Below are 22231 nucleotides of genomic sequence, written 5' to 3'. Positions count from 1 at the left end.
ATACAGTTAGAGGCTGATACTGGTTAATTGATCACAAAAAAGTTGGACTTTCTTCGGTTGGACCCGTTAACTTAAATTTGTCAAAATTGTGTAGGCGCTAAAGCTGTCGGGCCTGACAGTGATTGTAAATATAAGACGTCTTTGTAATATAAAATAGAGTTGTGTGTGAGACGAGACTGTGTGTGACGACAGCGCACTGCAGCGCTGCGAGCTATTTTTAGACTGTGAACATGCAAATGAGGTGGCTGCTGTGAAGCGCACAGAGGACTTTTGCTTGCTGTTTAGCGTGTTTTTGAGTTTTATAATTATGATTTGCAAATACTGTTAAAGACCTGTAAATAAGACGCTGATTTTGCTGATTATAATATTACAAATAAGGTTTTGAATGACTAGGGTGAATGTTTGATGTTTGGCTGGGTTTTGATATAGAAAAGACAAATCGTGCATGATTTAGACCGGCACTTCAGTCGGCAGGGTAAGATTGAGTGATAAATACAGCTGTGATTTGTTTCAGTTTTGAGGTGTGAAGCAGGATTTATAAGATTTTTAAGTGACTCTTGGTTCAGTTCAATAATATAGGCAGTTACATTTGATTTATGGTTACGATTATTACTGGTTTTATACATTCATATTAATGGAGGATTGTGACTGAGAGTGTGGAGAGAGGACGTGAAGACGGCTTTGCAGCTGCTGGAGTGAGTAGCTGTGTGTGTGACAGGAACTCTGCATGCCCATAGAAGGCAACTGCCTGACTGTGTGAAGTATACACCCAGAGAGAGAGAGAGAGTTAAATCTAGGTAGATGAAGCGAATGGATGTTTTCAGAAAAGAAATACTAAGTGAATGTTTTAGTTTGTTAATACAGTTGGATTTCTCTCAACCTGGAAACCTGAGTACAGCGGCAAAAGGATAAACAGAATTGGGACGACAGACAGGCCAAGCTTTGTCTCAAAATTACAGCTTGACCTCACTTTGTTCCCAACCTGAAAAGAAGCTTAAAGGACATCTTCTCCTCCAGTTATCGGTTACCATCACTGGAAATTTTCAGGCAAGTTTTTGACTGAATTGTTATTGGCGCCATGTGCCCCTGAAATCTCACAAGCAGGCTCTGACTCCTGGCTGAAGACATGGAATGCTGTTATTTAAGGTGGGAAATCAAGATTTGGGAAACAAAATAAAAACACGCAAACAACCAGAGAAATGCCTCGTTTGATAAAAAAGTTAAATTAACCCACCTACAAACGCACACACACGCAATGAAGAAACAGCTTACATTCATGAACACGTGAAGATTTTCTAGCAAGGTTAAAGCAGCGAAACTTAACATACACCGGTTGTTAAATGATAAAGTTTATCCACTACTAACAAATAAACTCTCTGGGTTGCAGGACAACAACTTAACTTCAAAAAAAAGACACTGGTCTGACCAACCAGTGATGACACGTCAAATTTAGTGGTTAAAAGAGTCAAATTGTGACATGTTTTCTGCTGATTGATTAATACAAATGATTACTGAATGAAAGAAAATTCCTTTTTGGGCTTTTAAACATGATCTTAAGAATTTTAACATGTACCTGTGTTGTCCTGTCAGCTTGGTGGGTTATGAGTTGATTATATAGTGAGAAAAAACAAAAAAAGGGGGAGAGAAGGCTGACACAGGGCCTGGTCCCGTTGTTTCTCCCCTCTCTGAATAACACAGCCAACACAACATCATTTTCCTGTTCGTCCGTTTTTGTTTTGTTTTTTCTCTTTATGCTTGATTACAGGCTGCTTTGTCGGCCCGGAAAGCCGAGGCTGACCTGGACTCCTGCTCTCCCCTCTACCATCTTTGCTCACTCCTCTACCATCTTTGATGTGACCCTGACCAAATGCTACAGCAGCTGGACCCACAACAACAACCTGAAAATGTCAACACTGCTGCAGGAAAACGATCTCATGCAGCGGAGACGAAGAGCGTTAAATCCAAGGCCCGTTTCACTACACGGGGGAGATTTCCAGACAGCTTCAGCTGACAGAGCTGTGACGAGACGCCCATTAAGCCCGGATGAAAAGTGAGGCCGAGCAAAAGAATGCTGACCTTAACAACTCTGCATTAAAACTGTGCAGGACAGTGACGGACCAACACTGATGATCGGGCAGCAAAAAGGGCGTGCCAGAGACAGGAGGAGTAACTGAGGTCAGGAGGCACCTCAGAATGGACAAAAGCACAAGAAGAAAATAAGCTGAAGGCACAGGTGTCGGGGCTCGGCCAGGAGCTGACCTCTGAGAAGAGCCGAACAGCAGAGCTGCAGAAGGCCGTGGAGCAAAGCAAGGAAAACATCAATAAACTTCAATCTGACGTGTACGGAAAAGACTCTGAGGTTTCTGCCCTCAGTATGAGCTCAAGGCATCAGAGCAGAAACTGAGCATGGCTCAGGAGGAGCTGGCTGATAATCGAACCCATCAGTTAGGCTTGGAGTCCCAGATACAGGACTTGAAATCAGGCCGGAGCTCGCTGGAGCAGGAGGTCGCCAAACCTGACGAAAAAGCTCCAACAGCAGGAGCAAGCCCTGAAGGAGCTACAGAAGCAAAAGGGTCAAGTTAAGGAGGAGCGGAACAAGGAGAAGATGCAGGACACTGGAGAAAAGGACTGCCTCAATTGGGGCCAGAACCAGTATGGAAAGAACTTTGAGCAGCAGCACCAATGGACGCAAATGGACTGAAATGGAGGAGGGCAGGACCCCAGGGCACGCTTCAGGCCGTGGTTTACCCAGAACAGGAAAGTGATGAACACAAACACACACAAACACACACATCTACATGCACTGACTCAGAATGAAGAGAAACACAGATATGAACACATATGCACTTGTTGATTGAGTGAGAACTGACACACACACACGCACACAAATCGAAATGCTGATTCAATTCACTGAGAAGTGATCCACACACACATGCACACGCTGATGCAATGAAGAATGCTTTACTAACAAATGCTGCACACAAACATCCAAATACAGAATCTGTTACAACAACAAGAAGCCATTGATTGTTTATTGGTTAAATGCAGTTCATGTCACCCAGAGGGCACCTGTGTAGATTTGGGGGACAAGGTCTAAGGCAGTTTGGTTATGAAAACAATGTTTGTGTGTGATGTCTGTTTATGGCTTAAGGCCTCCACTGAATTGTTTACTGTGCTTCACATAGCCTGATAAGGAGCAGTGGTACAAAGTGAAAATGATGAATTAACGGTGTGAGCCTTATTTCGGAGCGCCACATTTTTGTGTTTGAGATTTAATTGAAGGAGGAACACACTGAAAAAGAAAAAAAAGAAAAAAAAGGGGCCAGCCCTTGGATTTACGTAAGCATCTTGCGTGTATTTAACACAATTGTCTCAGGCTTTAAAGATCTGTACGAAATCCAACAACTCAATTTGTTCTCATTGAGATGACACGATACAATCCAATAAGAGTGGTTAGTTGCTGAACTCACGGAATTCACAACACCGCATAAGATTTCAAACTACAGGAAAATCACTGGAGTTATAAGAGGCAGACAACGACACACACACCCCATGCATGCTATTGCTATTTATTGTGGATTAACCTGTCAAGGGCAAGAACAAAAGAATTCTGCCTCAAATACAGGAAATCATAGCTTTCCTGTATTTCCTACATTGTTGGCATGCTGGTTAGTGCTGTTGCTTGACAGTAAGAAGCTCCTGGGTGCAGGTCCACAGTCTGGCTAGTTTGCAGTGGTTTCTCTTTGGGTATTCTGGTTTCCTGCCACAGTAAAAAGTCATGCAGTTATTAGAGCTAGGCTAATTGATGATTCTAAATTATCCATGAATGTAAGTGCAAACGGCTGTTTGTTTCTATCTGATAAACTGGTCAGCTGTCCGGGGTGTACCCTGCCTGGTAACCTGTCACTTCAGGGTTATTTCTCAGCCCTGTTGCAACCAGGATAAAGATAGGAGGATGGTAGTTGCAATATGAAGACAACATGTAGTATTTAAGTGACCAAGTAGTATTTGGATAAAAGTTACTGAATAGTGTTGAAATAAACTGACAGAATTGAAGGATTAAAATATTCCAGGAGCTCAATTTACTCCATCTGACCATGTTTCAATTGCGTTTTATGAACACAAAATGCACAGGTTTACTGAATATGAAAAGGTTGTGTTGATTTAACTCAGTTGTTTAAGTTTCTGCCAAAACAAAACATTTGTGTGCAACCAGTGTCCACTATTGAATTAAGTAAATCCAACATGTTTTTTGTCAGTGCAAAAAGGAGTTACGATACCTGTATTCCTACACAATATTGTCCCGGGAGGGAGAAAAACTTTCTGGTGAAGTTTTGGTTGATTTTTGGGTTTTGCTTGACACTAGGTTGATTTTATCAGTGAGATTTGGATTGTTTTCTTTCTCTAAGAGAGAGAAAGATGGTTTTATGCTTGGACATGTTTGCAATGGGCCCCAGTATTTGATATTATATGAGTATTTTATTGGTTACGTTTGTTTTTGCTTTTGTTACAGTGCACTGAAATAAGAAAATCTGAGAGGTGTGATCCACCGGTGGTGATATTTTGGTATTTTGTGAGTTCCTGATTTAACAAATCAGCTCTTTAATCCAGGCCTGAGAGATTGAACTTTAAAGCGCTATAAAATATTCTTACTGAAAACAGTCGCAAAGTATTTTTCTCCATGATTATAATGGGCTTGGGAGAAATTCACTTATATGGGACATTGATCACATGAGAAGTCCTGAGCCTAAAAGGATTGCAGCGAGTCAATCCAGTCCAAAAAACAAGGAACTGTTTTCCTTTAAAATGATGACGTCATCGTGCTGGTGATGGATGCTCGAATAGGTTGCGCATGAGACTCCATTATCAGCAATATCTGGTATGAATGTGTGTGGATGTATGCATGTAACTGGACTGTGATGGACTGACGACTAAAAGTTTTAACTGACTTGATACTGAGACAAAAACGGTACCGACTTTAGGATCAGTGAATGTCCACAAACAATTCACCCAGCCTGTAAAAGAAGGGTGGATGTTTTGTCTTGCTTTGTTTTGTTTTTGCAAGAACAGAAGGATGACAGAGACTAAGGGAGGCTGTAGTTTCACATGAGTGTGAACTGCAGACTTAACCCTTTGGTTGCTAATTTTGAGTTACTGATGTTTGCATTAAGAAAATTGTGTTTTAGTAGCTGTGTTTCGATTAATGTATCACATTATATTGTTGGGAATGTTAAATGCTAAAGTAAAGAAAAGGTTTGATTTCACTCATGACTGAACATGTTATTATTAACCATAGCAGGCTACTGTAAAGAGTCAATTAACTTTTATAGAGGGGGGGAAAAAAAGCCAAAAAACCCTCTATTGAGGTCTATGAATAACAGGGGAATGATAGACTTGTCACACTCAAAATGGAGATATGTAATGATAAACACTGGTCCCCGTCTTTTAGGTGCTTTCTTGAAATAGTCAGCAATTTAAAAGTAGGATAGAACCGACAGGGGCATGTGCTGAGAGGTGGTGCTGCACAAGAACAAGAGCAAAATAAAGAAAAATATTGTGTTTAGCTTTGATAAATTCAAATTAAAATGTACCATTACACTCAGAGGATCAATATGAAATTCGATATGCTAATTTTGTATGAAGTACATGACTGATAACTGTTCTGTCCTGAGCTTTTGTTTTTACAGCACCCACTTGACCACACCAACAGTTTCTCGCCACCAACAGGGGTATTTGCAAAAAATATGGAGGAGTATCATCAAAACTGGGAAAGGTAAGCCCCGAAGGGGGTGATAACACCATAACTTTCACTTATGGTTAAATTCTCAAAACTTGACCCCAAACTTGAAAATTCTTCAAACATTTAGAGACAGAGTGGATAAACATAATGTCACAAACCACATAAGGATGGGGCATTTGAATCGATAAGATGGTGAATTAACACGCCGTAAAATGTTGATCATGTTGATTATATTTATTCCAGTGTGCAGAGCAAGGTTATTATTATTAACGAAAACAAATGAAATAACGAAAACTAGAAGTGAAAAAACATTTTCGTTAACGGAAATATAATAAAAACAAAAAAGGAAAACTAACGAAAACTGTAATGAGTGTTCACAAAACTAACTAAAATTAACTGAATTTATAGCAAAATGTGTTTAGTTTCATTGATGTGTGCGTGTCATACAATAGTCAAGGGTGAAAATGAAGTTTAGTTTCCAGATTTTTTCTTGCTGTCTCATTATGCCAGCAGGTGGCAGTACGTTAGTCGAGTCGTCTGTGTTGCTGCTCCGTCCACGCGCAGAATCATGTCAGGAAAAGTCGGGAGAAAGCGCCAGAGTCCAATTTGGGATTACTTTGAATATGACTGTGTTTTGGATAAAGCAAGTGTCTTGTAGTGGACAGAGACAAATTATGAGGGACATTTATAAAACAAAAAAAATCCCACAAACCTTAAAGTGCACTTGAAAAGCTCACACAAGAAGGCTAACCTAGCTTACCTTGAAAAGGTAAGGGAGCGCACTCAAACCTCATCCCCAGAAAACAGAAGCTAACCCCAGGCAAGGCAGCGTGATGCATCCCGAGACAACAGGACGGGGACATCTACATAACTGTGTGAGTCAATTGCCTTCAAAAAGTTTATCAATTCACTTGAACCAAAATTACGAACACCCGGTGCTGTAAGAGTTAATAGTCTCAATACCCGAGGATAAGCAGAAGAGCATGACTGATATGATGAAACTGGGATTTTGTTACACTTAATTATCGCAAACACAACCAAAACTAAACTGAAACTAATCAAAACTAGACTAAACTGAAACTAAGGATTTTCAAAAAATAAAAACTAAACTAAACTAGCAAACAATTGGTAAAAACTAATTACAATGGATATAAAATTGAAAATCTGGAGTCAAAACTAAATAAAAATAAAAACTAATGAAAATTGCAGAACTATTAAAACCCTGGTCGAGACTAAGATGGCGTTGGACATCTTCAGGGCGGAAAAGGGTTGGTGTGACCAAGGTGTGGTTTGGCTTGTCGCATGTATATTTCAAGATGATATGGCTCTGGATGGACCAGTTACCAGGGCATGGAAGGAGGACAGACTCATTAAATGAGGAGAAGGAATTTTCTGGGATTGGAAATCCTCTGGGTGAGTGGTTGACTAAAAGCATGCATAAAATAAAAGCTATTTTTTGTTATTGATTGGTAATAGATTGATAATTGGCCACATTTACAGCTGTATTGACTTGTTGTGGACGCAGTCTACTTCATGTTTAAGCACTCTAATTAACAGATTGAAAATAGAGACATTAAAGGAAGAATATCCAGCGCCACCCTGTCAGACGCCAGTGACGGTGGGGCTCAGTGATGAATCAGGTGAGCTGGATTCATGGCTGAATCAAAACAAAGATTTCCCTGCTGTGGTCAGTGAGGGAAAAACAGGGGGAAATAAAATTGAAAGAGGTATTTATAAACGTTTATGTGTGAAGTTTATAAACGGGATAAAAAGGGGGTGTTTTACTGTTATTTTAGCATCAGCAGTATTGTTACATCAGAATCATATAACAAGCATTGCATTAATCATTTATTGAAGCTATTGACATTACATTAACATTTGTATTACAGTGATTGTTATAACCTCAGGTTAATCTTCTATTTACAGGTGTCAGGATAATCATATGATCTTTCATTGCAGGTGTAATCATGATCATTTTTATACATATTCAGTTTGTTGCTCATTATAGAGTTGTGCTCAAGTTAATAAGGGTTAAAAGCTACAGTCAGCGCGATGTTTGGCTGATCTATGGACTGGGGTGACTTCGAGCATAGAAGGCTGCACGCGCTTACATAACACTGATATCATGTTTTTCTTGGTGATCTTTTATTCAGTTATATCTTTTGCTAAGTTTTAAGTAGTGGCAGTTAATTAAACGACATTCATTTAATATTACATACCTGATTCAGAGCATTACACACAGATCAACTTAACAATCTGCAAGACCTTGTAGCTGCAATGTTGTGTCTCCATAAGGGACAGTTGGCTCCAGGAGATAAGTGGGAGTCAGTGCCTGTCCTCGAGAAGGAGAGAATATTCCTTTGCTGTGTCAAAAGTAGTCAACAAGTTCATATTCAAGTGAAGTTCATATTAATACAGGTTTTGTTTCTTGGCAATTCTAAGGACGCAGGCTCTGGGCAGAGCCAGGAGTTGAACAGATCTAAAATGACAATTAAATTGGTTTCATTCCCTGGCACAGGCTGACAGGACTGGAGCAACGACACTGGATAGGAGAAGGTCTCATACTTTCTAAGATATGAGGTCACTAACCTTTTCTTTTAATTTTCTAGCTCCGTTGATTTGACACATGGGAATGTGTCAAAAAAAAGGGGGGGGGGGGGGGGGAGTTGAGTTTTAACATCAAAAAAGGGTTATATGAACATTTTTATGACTTCATTGGTGTTTTAATAACTTAGGTATGGTAAAACTTACGCTAATAGTGACCCAGAAGGTTTCCGGACTTTTTTAGAGAATCAGTGAGAAGCATAAATCATTATTTCCATGTTTAAGCGTTAATCATTGAAATGAACTGAATAGCGTTTAGATGATAAAATGCCTGTGTTCATGAGAAGCTGAGTACCACACTGGAGAGGAAACTGTGGGACAGTAGGCGGAAGCAAACACATGATTTTTGGGGGGGCAAATGTTAGGATTAAAAATGGCTAATTTGTTTTTGATGTCTTTTGTTAAAATGAGTGGTTTTAATAATTTTCAGACACACCTTGCAAATGTGCTTATAATGAGTTGGCACTCGGTCTTTTGAAGGTCATAAGCTTCGTTTGGCGTGATGGTCCAGACTGATAAAGTGTAGGAAATGACTTGAGTGCAGAGGGCTAAATGCAAACACGCTTACACACACATAGGATATGATTAGAATAAGTCCCTGGGACATTCTGAATATTCTAAACCAATTCTGAATCACCAGGAGGTCAGTAGATAACAACATTAGATTATTAGGGCTAGGAAGAGAGGTGTTTTGGTTTTCTGTCTCTTACAGAGAAAGGAACAGACACCAGACGAGGTCACAGATATACGAGGATCCTTCACAGCAGAGACAGACACAGTGACTGCCGAGACACCAACTGGGTTCAAGTGCCATGGCGTTTGGCTCCGATTAGTCACCTCAAAAGGATGGATCCCATAAACACAGCAATAACCATGAAGGGGTTGGCGGAAATCCAGGAACACCAGACCAACGAGGTTCGAGAGGCTCTTGGGCAAAAGGGGGACACGTTCCTGTACCTTTTTCTGGGGGATACACAGGACACACAGGACCCGAGGATTCACAGATCGTTGTTTGAAATCGGGGCAGAATAATCCCCTGATCTGTGCAACGACTGAAGGGTTGTCTAACCCCTGAGGTTGAAGAAAGAAGAGCAGAGGATCACCCAACTGGACGACACTGGTGGCTGCAGCAATAAAATAAAGGCTAAAAGCTCCTTGGACAGGGGTTCTAGTCTGAGTACGTCTGAAGGGTATAAGGTAGTAGAGCAGGGCGATATGGCCAAAAATATTTATCACAATATATATTTGAAAATTTGCGATAACGATATAACTGACGATATAATTGATGCGAGACAAAATACAACTCCACAACATTACTAGCGCAAAAAGACAACCTTCCATTTATTTTCACTTAAACAAGAAGCTGGTTTTTATGTACATTAAAGCTTTATAAAAATGTAACAGTGCAAATGCAAATTCCTTGCTGAAAGTTTAACCAAAAGGCATTTCCAGTAGAAATGGGCTGACATATCCTGAGCATAACCATGTTTAATATCCACTGAAGTTAAAAAGAGGTGCTTTGCAACATTAAACTGCAGTGTGCAGTACGTATTTTTCGGACCATAAGGTGCACGGGATTATAAGGCACATTAAGCGAAACAAAGCAGTCAGATAAATCAAACTTTATTAAACTCATTCTTCTTGCTTCCTCCACTTCTGTACCATTGATTCATTAATGTTGAATTCTCTGGCAGCTGCTCTATTCCCATGTTGTTGCAGTATATTAATGACTGACCTCGTATTGTGGATGGATTATCTCAGTTGTTCTCCTGACTGAAGTTTGGTCCGTTTACAGCATCCTGCCATGCGATTACATTAGTCTCTAACTATCAGAACCTTAACGTTAACTTTTGTAAGTGGAAAAGTGTTAGTGTTCGTCCTCCAGCTTCACTGTTTATGTTATGCTAACATAGCTGCGTCGCTAGCGATCACGTAGCACATCATTATATACCAGCTAGCCCAACTTCAGTAACCCTACAAACGTCACTGCTGTTTAGTTTCCTCTCTTCATTTATGTTGGAAGTGATAGCAGAGCTGTACGTTTGAATTTTTTCAGAAATCTCTCAGTCAGAACATGCTATATCATGTTTAGGTAACTAGCGAAGCTAACTTCTGCTAGCTTCCTGCTAACTTCTAACGCCGTTAAATGTAATAAATTCTGTTTTCATAGATGCTTGGAAGTTAAACTTCATAGTTACACATGGTAAAGCAGCAATGCTGATCGTTTTATTAAAGATGAAAGAATTTAGACAGTTTTTAACTCTCAGTGATGCTGCAGTGTTCGTTTGACCTGAAGTATACGGAGTTTAGGACCCAGATTACTCCCAGATTTAAGAGCATCTTAGTCCGACAAATACGACAATAACGACGGCCGCTTGCATGTTCTGCAAAGAAATGTGCTTTGTCGTGTATCTGACGGACAAACACCAAACCAGTTCCACATTACTGAAGTTGCACCATTTTTACAAACCAATTCTGGTTCATCTGTTTCACTCAACAATCGGCCATGTGCGTATGAAAACAAAGGCACTGCGCATGCGCGTTTTACTCATATTCTATCGCGATATTTCATTTTCCTATCGTTGCCTAACATTATACCGGTATTACCATGAACGGTATAATATGGCCCAGCCCTATAAGGTAGCACCAAAATAAAGCTGTGGGAGAACTGGGCAGTGTCATCTGTACCTGCTATTGTTGTAGTAATAGTTTTTCTTGCATCTGAACTGCGCAAACACATTGGTCATCTCACATATGGTTCGCCCAACAGGGGGACAGAGGGCCTCAGGGGGAAGAAGAAATAAACCCGGCTACACTGGATTACAGGGTGTAGGTGAGCTCTTTATTCTAAAGAGCTCAACAGGGGGAATGTGGGATTATAATATTATTTTATGCCATGTTAGACCCCTAATTAAAGATTGTGAATTATTATGTAGTTTTAGTTTGCATTATTCTCCTGAATTAGAAGAAGGTGATAACTATTACATTTGTTAAACTGATTTGCATTACATTAGACTGCTGATTTATTGTGAATGAATGATATTGTTTTATGATGCATTATACTGCTGAGTTATAAGAAATACTGTTCGCAGAAAGTCATCGCCTTATTTGTCTGATTAGAAGAGAACAGAACATACTGGAGTTTTCTGCCCCATCTCAGCAGGAGCAGATAAACAGGGAGCCAAGGTCGTAGCTTAGGCGCTGTGTGAGAGAAAGAATGTGAATGTTTAGGCTTTTATGATTAGGTGGGGGCCACTAGAGGCTATAAGAGTTTGACCAATGCTCCACCATTTTGAGATCTGATGCTGTCTGCGTACAGTGTCCATCTCCCACACGTTTGATCATTAAAATCATCGTTTGACTCAACCCGGCCGGACCAGTGTTGTTATTGTGGTTTTTCCTCTTGTATCCACCCCCAATATTTGAATCCGTAACAGTTGCCATCAATCAGGATTTGGCCCAGAAGCTTGAAAATGAAGGGCCAACACTGCAAATATTGACTCTTTGCATAAACTTAATGTAATTGTCAATAAAAGCCTTTGAAATGTAAACAGTGCTTGTAATTCCTACTTCAATACGTCACAGAACAACTGACAAAAAGATCTACGGCAGCAAACTTTGTGAAAAGCAATATTTGTGTCATTCTCAAACCGTTTGGCCACAACTTTACTGTCTACTTGCCTATCACTCCCACTTATTTCAGCTTGTGTCAGGGATGAAAATAATGACACAGTCTACATTACATTTATTTTTATTCCATAAAAGGATGAGAGCATGATGGTAAAGTGCAAACTGCACCCAGGACAGAACAAACTGCATTAAGCTTCTAACACAACTTCAGTTCTTTGCCAGTGCCTGCACAACAATTAGGGGAAATACCTCCAACATGCACAAACATTTGACCACACAGCATACAATTCAACTGCACAAATGTAATATCTTCGCTAAATTCTTATCAATTCCCATTCCTACTCCCTGGTATAACTCTCAAACTTAAAAAAATAGAACCCGTATGTTGGGGAGGAAATGCCATCTCAATTTAGAAGATCTTTATTTGGCCTGTAAAAATAGTTTCCCCTCTGTAAATCTAGGGTGTCTTGTTATTCATCACTGACTACAGTGATGAATAAAAACAACCATAGGTTTCTCTTAGGCACTGTAGCTAGGCTAACTAAAAGTCAGCATTTTGTTAAGCCAAGCATTTGTTTAACCATAACTATTAATGACTGAATTCATTTTTTCAAAAATAAAGATTTTAACAGTGTTAGGAAGGTTGTTTTTAAAATGTATTCCACTACATATTACAGATTACATGCCCCAAAATGTATTTTGTAACGTATTCCGTTACGTTACTCAGTGAGAGTAACGTATTCTGAATACTTTATCAAATCAAATCAAATCACTTTTATTGTCACATCACATGTGCAGGCACACTGGCACAGCACATGCGAGTGAAATTCTTGTGTGCGAGCCCCACAAGCAACAGAGATGTGCAAACACAACAACACAAACGAGCAAAATACAAGAATGGCCAACCTGAAACTAATAAATATATGTACAATATATAATAGTGTATGCATTTCTGGATGTGTATACTAAATATTTCCTACGTGTGTGTGTGTGTGTGTGTGTGTGTGTGTGTGTGTGTGTGTATACACATTTTTACAAATTAAATAGTAAAAAAAAATAAATAAAAAAAATAAAATAAAATAATAATAATAATAATAATAATAATAATAATAATAATAATAATAAAATATATAAATATACAGAGTTGAATATGTGCAAAACAAGTGGCATTTATATACAGTGTGGAGTGCATAATGTTGATTTAGATTACTTAATATATTATCATGCTTTTTACAACTACATGAATGTACTTTTGCTGTGTGATTTATTACTATTACTGAAGGCTACTTGTCATACCAGTACCAACTAGATTTTTAAATCTTAATATAAAATGAGTAATAATAATAATAATAATTCAAGATGGCGCCGAGTATGGCAGCCTCGTCGCGAGCTCCCCCAAGCAACGGCTTTCTTCTGTGTTTAATTTTACTTTTCCTTTATTTTTTCACGAGCAGCACTTGTCTCCTTGTGTACGACCGACAAACCTTACTGGACATAAAAGACAGTCTTTCTAATAACTTTCCGGAGTTCAAGTTTTGCAACACGGACGCTCCGTTTGCAGACCCCCCATTCATCTCACCTGAGACGCCTTTGTTCTCTGGCCCTGGAGGCCGCAAACGCCGACGCAGAGGGAGAAGATCTGGCGTTCTGGTTCGACTGAGACGGCGCACTTACAGACCACCGTTACCCAGTTTATTACTGGCTAATATGCAGTCTCTGGAGAACAAGCTGTGCGAGCTTCGGGCACGGATCTCATTCCAGCGAGAGATGCGGGACTGCTGCGTGATATGCCTCACAGAAACCTGGCTATCGGACAAAGTACCGGACTCCGCAATACAACTGCCGGGGTTCTCTGTGCACCGCGCGGACAGGTCACAGGATCTTACTGGGAAAAGCAGAGGCGGTGGTGTGTGTTTCATGATCAACAACAGCTGGTGTGATTATGCGAACGTGCACCCGGTCAAATCCTTCTGCTCACCGGACCTGGAGTACCTGATGATTAAGTGCCGGCCATTCTGGCTACCGAGGGAATTTACAGCAGTGATTATTACGGCTGTTTACATTCCCCCACAAGCCGACACTGACCGTGCACTCAGGGAACTGTACAGCGCGATCAGCAGCGAGGAAACCGCACACCCAGAGGCAGCGTTTATCACAGCCGGAGACTTTAATAAGGGAGACCTGAAGAAAGTCTCACCAAAACTCCATCAACACATCCTTTTCAACACACGTGGAAACCGGCTACTCGACCACTGTTACACCTCTTTCCGGGATGCGTACAAAGCCCTCCCCCGCGCCCCATTCGGCCAATCAGATCACTGCTCCATCCTGCTCCTGCCCGCCTACAGGCAGAAGCTGAAACAGGAAGCTCCAACCCGGAGGGCGGTGCACTGTTGGACGGACCAATCGGAGTCTGCGCTGCGGGACTGTTTTGATCACGCGGACTGGGAAATGTTTCACGTGGCCGCCAGAGACATTGATGAATACACAGACTCAGTCTGTGGATTTATCAGGAAATGCGTGGAAGATGTCGTCCCATCCAGAACAGTCAAATCCTTCCCAAATCAAAAACCCTGGATTAACGGAGATGTTCGCGCGGCACGGAACACCGCCTTTGCCTCCGCGAACACATCGGACTACAAACACGCACATTACCAACTCCGGAAGACGATCAAAGCAGCCAAACGTGAGTACAGGGACAGGGTGGAGCAACAGTTTGACAACCCTCGGAGTATGTGGCAGGGACTAAACACGATCACAGACTTTAGAGGGAAAACCAGCACACCGCAGACCACGGCCTCTCTGTGTGAGGATCTAAACGTATTCTACGCTAGATTCGACACAGCGAACACCATGAGACCGGACAGTGTGCGCACCGCGGATGACGTCAGTGCGCACACTGTGTCTGAGGAGGATGTGCGGAAGTGCTTCAGGAAGGTGAACGCACGCAAAGCTACTGGTCCGGACGGGATTCCCGGCCGCGTCCTCAGGTCATGAGCGGCTCAGCTGGCTGGAGTGTTCACACACATCTTCAACCTTTCCCTCTCTCTGTCTGTAGTCCCAGCCTGCTTCAAAATGGCCACCATCGTCCCTGTACCCAAATCCTCCACCATCTCCTCATTGAACGACTGGCGACCTGTAGCCCTGACCCCCATCGTAAGCAAATGCTTCGAGAAGCTGGTCAGGGACTTCATCTGCTCTGCACTACCCGACTCACTGGACCCTCTACAGTTTGCATACCGCCACAACAGGTCCACTGATGATGCCATAGCCCTGACACTACACACTGCCCTGTCACACCTGGAGAAGAGAGACACGTATGTGAGGATGCTGTTTGTAGATTACAGCTCAGCATTCAATACCATCGTTCCCTCGAAGCTGGACAGGAAACTGCAGGATCTAGGACTGAGCAGCTCCCTCTGCAGCTGGATCCTTAGCTTCCTGTCTGACAGACGCCAGGTGGTCAGACTGGGCAGCATCACCTCATCCCCCATCACACTGAACACTGGTGCTCCACAGGGGTGTGTACTGAGCCCTCTCCTGTACTCACTCTACACCTACGACTGCACAGCCACTAACAGCTCCAACATCATTGTGAAGTTTGCGGACGACACTACAGTGGTGGGTCTTATCACCAACGGTGATGAGACGGCTTACAGGGAGGAGGTCAGCGCCCTGACCCACTGGTGTCAAGACAACCATCTCACCCTCAACGTCGCAAAGACAAAGGAGTTGATAGTGGACTTCCGGAGGTGCAGAGAAGTACACACCCCCATCACCATCAGCGGCGCTGCTGTGGAGAGAGTGAGCAGCTTCCGGTTCCTTGGAGTACATCTGGCTGAGGATCTTACGTGGTCAGTACACACAAACAAAACAGTGAAGAAGGCGCAGCAGCGCCTCTTCTTTCTCAGGAGACTGAAAAGATTCGGCATGAGCCCCCGCATCCTCAGGACCTTCTATCACTGTGCCATTGAGAGCATCCTCACTGGATGCATCACCACCTGGTATGGCAACAGCACCGCCTACAACCGCAAAGCTCTCCAGCGAGTAGTGCGGTGCTCTGAACGGATAATTGGAGGTGAGCTTCCCTCCCTCCAAGACATCTACAGGAAGCGGTGCCTGAGGAAAGCGGGGAGGATCATCAAGGACTCCAGTCACCCCAGCCATAAACTGTTCAGACTACTTCCATCAGGAAGGAGGTTCTGCAGCATCCGGTCCCGTACCAGCAGACTGAGAGACAGCTTTTTCCATCAGGCCATCAGACTGCTGAACACGTCATAGACACCTCAGCTTCACTACTGGAACTTTAACATTATGCACTCCACACTGTATATAAATGCCACTTGTTTTGCACATATTCAACTCTGTATATTTTATATATTTTATTATTATTATTATTATTATTAATTTATTTATTTTTTTAATTTTTTTTTAACTATTTAATTTGTAAAAATGTGCATACACACACACACCACACACACACACACACGTAGGAAAATATTTAGTATACACATCCAGAAATGCATACACTATTATATATTGTACATATATTTATTAGTTTCAGGTTGGCCATTCTTGTATTTTGCTCGTTTGTGTTGTTGTGTTTGCACATCTCTGTTGCTTGTGGGGCTCGCACACAAGAATTTCACTCGCATGTGCTGTGCCAGTGTGCCTGCACATGTGATGTGACAATAAAAGTGATTTGATTTGATTTGATTTGATTTGAGTAACAGTAGGGTGGACATTACGTAAGGCTGCACTTTTTGCAGCGTTCTCGTATAGAAAACTATTCCTTGCGTATATAAAACTGGTCCACGGCTCCGAACCGTAGTAAAGGGACCTCTGGCTAATACACTCAACAAAAATATAAACGCAACACCTTTGTTACTGCTCCCATTCCCCATGGGATGGACGTAGAGACCTAAAATTCATTCCAGATACACAATATAACCATCCCTCCCAAACAGTGATCACAAATCAGTCCAAATGTGTGGTAGTGGGCACATCTGCTATATTGAGATAATCCATCCCACCTCACAGGTGTACCACATCAGGATGCTGATCTGACATCATGAGTAGTGCACAGGTGTACCTCAGACTGCCCACAACAAAAGGCCACCCTGGAATGTGCAGTTTTGTCTCACAGCAAAATGCCACAGATGCCACAAGCAATGAGGGAGCGTGCAATTGGCATGCTGACAGCAGGAATGTCAACCAGATCTGTCGCCCGTGCATTGAATGTTCATTTCTCAACCATAAGCCGTCTCCACAGGCGTTTCAGAGAATATGGCAGCACATCCAACCGGCCTCACAACCGCAGACCTCGTGTAACCACACCAGCCCAGGACCTCCACATCCAGCAGGTTCACCTCCAAGATCGTCTGAGACCAGCCACCCAGACAGCTGCTGGAACAATTGGTTTGCACAACCAAACAATTTCTGCACAAACTGTCAGAAACCGTCTCAGGGACGCTCAACTGCATGCCCGTCGTCCTCATCGGGGTCTTGACCTGACTCCAGCTCGTCGCCGTAACAGACTTGTGTGGGCAAATGCTCACATTCGATGGCGTCTGGCACGTTGGAGAGGTGTGCGCTTCACGGATGAATCATGGTTCACATTGTTCAGGGCAGATGGCAGCTGAGAATGTCCCAGTTCTTGCATGGCCAGCATACTCACCGGACATGTCACCCATTGAGCATGTTCGGGATGTGCTTGACCGGCGTATACGACAGCGTGTACCAGTTTCCACGAATATCCAACAACCTCGCACAGCAAACCAAAACAAAACACTCAAACAAAATACACAATTTCCATTACAAGTGACATTACCCTCTACAATTTTTACAAATAAATTAAAAACTGCCTAAATAGGCTTTTAGGTGATTTTTAAAATTATGAATAGAAGCCAATTCTCTAATTGCATAAGGCAACTTATTCCACTGAAAAGATGCTCTAAATATAACAGTTTTTCAAGAAGTTACTTTTAACTCGAGGAATTACTAAATTGTGGTTAGTTGAGAATCGTGTAGCATGATTATGTATTTCATCTGGATACTGCAACTGAGCATAAAAAAAAGTGTGGTGTGTTTACCAGTATTGCTTTCTTTAAAAATACAAGTAAGCCATAGTATAATTTAACTTGTACAGAAAGCCAAGAAAGTTTATCGTGCATTTTATCAATACTTGTATAATATGAACACCTTAACACTAATCTGGCCGCCCTATTTTGGACTAACTGAAGTCTGTTCAGATCTGTCTTATTAGCTGCTGACCAAATGATTGAGCAGTACTCTAGATGAGATAATACTAGTGGATTAATGACATCTTTCATAATTGAAGAAGTGATATAAAAAGAGCATTTCCTAGCTATAGCTATGCCCTGTCCCATTTTCTTAATAACAGAGTTGATGTGCTGAGACCATGAAAGGTGGTGGTTTATGGTAACACCAAGTAATTTAATCTGGGTGACCTGTTCTAATACCGATCCAGCTATGGAAAGATTTAGTTGTGGGCTGTTGACTAAGCGTACTCTACTTCCTATTAACATGGATTTGGATTTAGACACGTTTAAAATCATGTTGTTTTTACTTATCCAATCAAACACGTTCAGCAAATCTAGTTGTAATACGCTTGTCAATTCAGAGTGGCTACTGGCTGAATAAAACATGGTGGAATCATCAGCATACATTACAAGATGAGATTTATCCAGGACATACGGCAAATCATTTGTAAAGACTGAGTAGAGAAGTGGACCGAGGCAGCTGCCTTGGGGTAGACCACAGTTCATTTTACAGCCCTCCGAGAAATAACCATTATAATAAACCTTTTGCCGTCTTCCAGACAAATAACTTTCCATCCAGCACAAAGCTGCTGGTGAAAATCCATAACATTTTAGTTTATCTATCAAAAGATCATGATTTATCAAATCAAATGCAGCACTAAAATCCAAAAATACCACCCTGGCCAAATTCCCATTATCTAGATATTTATACCAGTTATCTGTCATGTGAATGAGAGCTGAACTGGTGGAATAACCAGGTTTGTAGGCATGTTGAAACTGAGTGAGTAACTGATTTTCTGTTAGGTAATGTTGAATTTGTTCATAGACAATCCTCTCCATAATTCTACTTAGAACGGGGAGTAGACTAATAGGTCTGCTATTGACACCATTAAAAACGTCATTCTTGTTTTTAGGAATGGGAATTATTTTCGATTCTTTCCACTGCAATGGAAATAAGCTGCATGCCAAAGATCTATTAAATATGTGACATATAGGAAGGGACACAAACTTGGCTGCAACTTTGAGCAGTTTATTGTCTACGTTATCAGAGCCGGAGGATGTATCGTCAGGAAGTGATATCAATAAGCACTCTACCATCTCCACATTCACCGCCTCAAACTTAAATTGGCATTGCTTATTATTCATGATAACATCCTGTATAAGACGACGTGATAAGGTGGGATCGCCTCTGCTCATTGTAGATTTTAAATTTGTTATTTTATTGCTGTAATAATTCGCAAAATAATTGGCTATGTCCTTAGCTTTACTTATAAACGTATACCCATGTAGATGTGAAACATCACCGGAGCAAGATCTCTACCCATTATATTATTTAAAACTTTCCACACCTTTTTTCTGTCCTTATTGGCCTCCTTGAGCTTAAGTTGATAATATTCTTTCTTGCGCCTATTCAATTTAGTTACTTGATTTCTTAACTCGCGATATCTTTCCCACTCTTGTGGACTGACAGACTTATGTGCTTTTGCTTTTGCTATATCCCTTTCTGACATTGCAACCTTAAGTTCATTATCTAACCAAGGTGCGTAGTTCTTTTTAACAGTAAATCTTTTTAAGGGGGCATGTTTGTCAGCCAGGTAGCAAAAGTTTTCAATAAACATAGATAATGCCATATCAGGGTCACTCTCGAGGCAGATGTCAGTCCAGTGAATTTCTTTTACGTCATTAATATACTTATCTGCATTGAAATTTTTGTATGATCTATGAAAAATAATCTTTTGTGCAGTTTTCAGTGGTTTCATTTTCTTGGTCAAACCTACAAGATTATGGTCACTATAACCAACTGGAATAGAAACAATATTAGAGCAATGCTCAGGAACATTTGTATATATATGATCAATACATGATGATGACCTATGACCTCCTGCGTTGACCGTGACCCGGGTGGGAATGGTGATCATCTGAGACAGGCAACAAGCCGACGCTGATGAACTTATCTTTTTCCTTAAAGGACAAGAAGGAGCTGACCAATTGATATTAAAGTCTCCTAATAAGAACATGTCTTTGTTTTCCTCAGTTACTCTTTCCAGCATTTCACAGATTCGTTTTACATACAACATATTACTACTTGGGGGTCTATAGCAGCAACCTGCTAATACAGGCCTGCCATAGAGCGGGTGTAACTGAACCCACACAATTTCCAGGTCGTTAAACATTAAGTCTATACGTAGTTTGCTTGCCATATTATCATTAATGTATAGGGCTACGCCCCCTCCAAATCTGTTTCTGTCCTTCCTATACAACTTATAACCGTTTATTTCAAATTCATTATTCTCAAAGGCAGCATCTAAATCTGTCTCGGAAAAAGCCAGCACACTTAGCGTATTTGTTGACAACAGTGCATGAATTTCTTGAATCTTATATTTAAGGCTACAAATATTAACATGAGCCACTTCAAAATCTTTACCGGAGAATCCGGGAATAAGTATAGGATCCGACATTTGCAGACCGATCGATCTCAACAGCTACAAATGGCAACATTGCTGAAATCTAAATATTAATTCCGGCGTTCTGTGGCCTCGGTTTAACAATTAATTTGTCATATTTCAGGACGGCAATATCACCTCTGTCTCTGGCCGCTCTCAGCTGTGGTAACAGTTCTTTCCTCTTCTTCCTGATGGACTCTGAGAAATCTTCGTTGATGTAAAGATTGGTACCTTTCAATTTTTTGGCAGATGAGAAAATTAATTGTTTATCTTTAAATCTTTGTAGTCTGACCACAATCGGCCTGGCTCGTCCATTTTCCTTGTATGGACCGACTCTGTGAGCGCGTTCAATTTGAATGCTGTCACTATCCAGGCCCAGCTTGTTCTTCAGCATATGTCGGACTTTCTCCTCTGATCCATCCCACGTTTCTGCTTTTTCATCTGTTAATCCATCCACCACAATGTTGTTCCTTCTCGATTGATTTTCTAAATAATCCATCTTGGTTGTTAATTCTCTGTGTTCCTCGCGTATGCTGCTGACCGCCGATTCAAACTCTTTTAGTTTGCTTTTAATGCACCTCTCTTCAGTTTGCAGCTCGGTGACAACCCCATCCGTGAATTGCAGGCTGGATTTAACATCCTGTACATCCCTTAGAATGCTGTCCAACCTTTTGTTAGTTCCATCCATGATTAATTGGACAAATGTCTTAAAGTTATCTTGCTGTTGATGAATCAGATCTTTGTGTAAAATTCCCGTTGCTGTTCCAGCATAGCGTTCAGCGTGCTAACACTGACATAGCTGTCATCCTCTGCCAGTAGCGCCTTGACGGCCTTCGGGGGCATATCGACCAAATCGTTTTGCCCCCCCCCCCCACCCGTGAAGATCGCTTCGTGTACAATGGAGTTCACAAAAACGTATACGTGAATCAAAGAATGTGAATCAAATTATACGTGATACGGTGCGACGTTCTTTCTTTCTTTCCACGCTCCAAGTTGTGTTCAGGTATCTACAAGTACGGCTGCCGTCAGAATTCATTAAGCTGTACAATTTAAACATGATATCAGGTATCAATCATCGTACTATCAAGTTAACGGTTCATCTGCATGTTTCAATAATAAAACTTTTTGAGGCTTACTGCAGCGGTGGATGGAACAGCTACAAAGTTTGTTCTTATTCACGTTAGAATTTGTTGATCAGGTCCTTTGATGAAGGATTCCCACTAGCATTTTTCTCAGTGAATGATTTAATGGTGCTGTTTATGCTATAAACACGTTTTCTTTCACGCAACCTGAGCTCACCATCTTGGTACTGGATGAATGAGGTAAGCTGTATAAAGCGCTTTGAGTGCTCATGAGAACAGAAAAGCACTCTACAAGAACCAGTCCATTTACTGTTTGTCATAAAGAACACCCTTAAACCCTTTAAGCCTTTTGTTTTCTGACTTCGCTGGGCCAGGAGGAGCTCTTCTTGATCCAACTAATTGTGGGTATTTATGTATGGGGTCAATAGTGTAGTGTCGAGCACATTTTCC

General features: G+C 41.3%; 1 protein-coding gene and 1 long non-coding RNA gene across 3 annotated transcripts in view; one reads left to right on the top strand and one right to left on the bottom strand.

The window, feature by feature from the left end:
• aass (aminoadipate-semialdehyde synthase) overlaps nt 1-22231 on the bottom strand; it is a 101238-nt gene that overhangs the window by 59270 nt on the left and 19737 nt on the right. The gene's annotated exons all lie outside the window — the stretch shown is intronic.
• LOC309710935 lies at nt 1243-7349 on the top strand. Its single transcript, XR_014277833.1, has 3 exons — nt 1243-1452; nt 7081-7153; nt 7298-7349. It is a non-coding gene; the product is annotated as an uncharacterized lncRNA (long non-coding RNA).

Source organism: Aulonocara stuartgranti (genome assembly GCF_965226115.1).
Source record: "Aulonocara stuartgranti genome assembly, chromosome: 7".
Taxonomy (NCBI): Eukaryota; Metazoa; Chordata; class Actinopteri; order Cichliformes; family Cichlidae; genus Aulonocara; species Aulonocara stuartgranti.
This window is presented reverse-complemented; position numbering and strand designations above follow the sequence as displayed.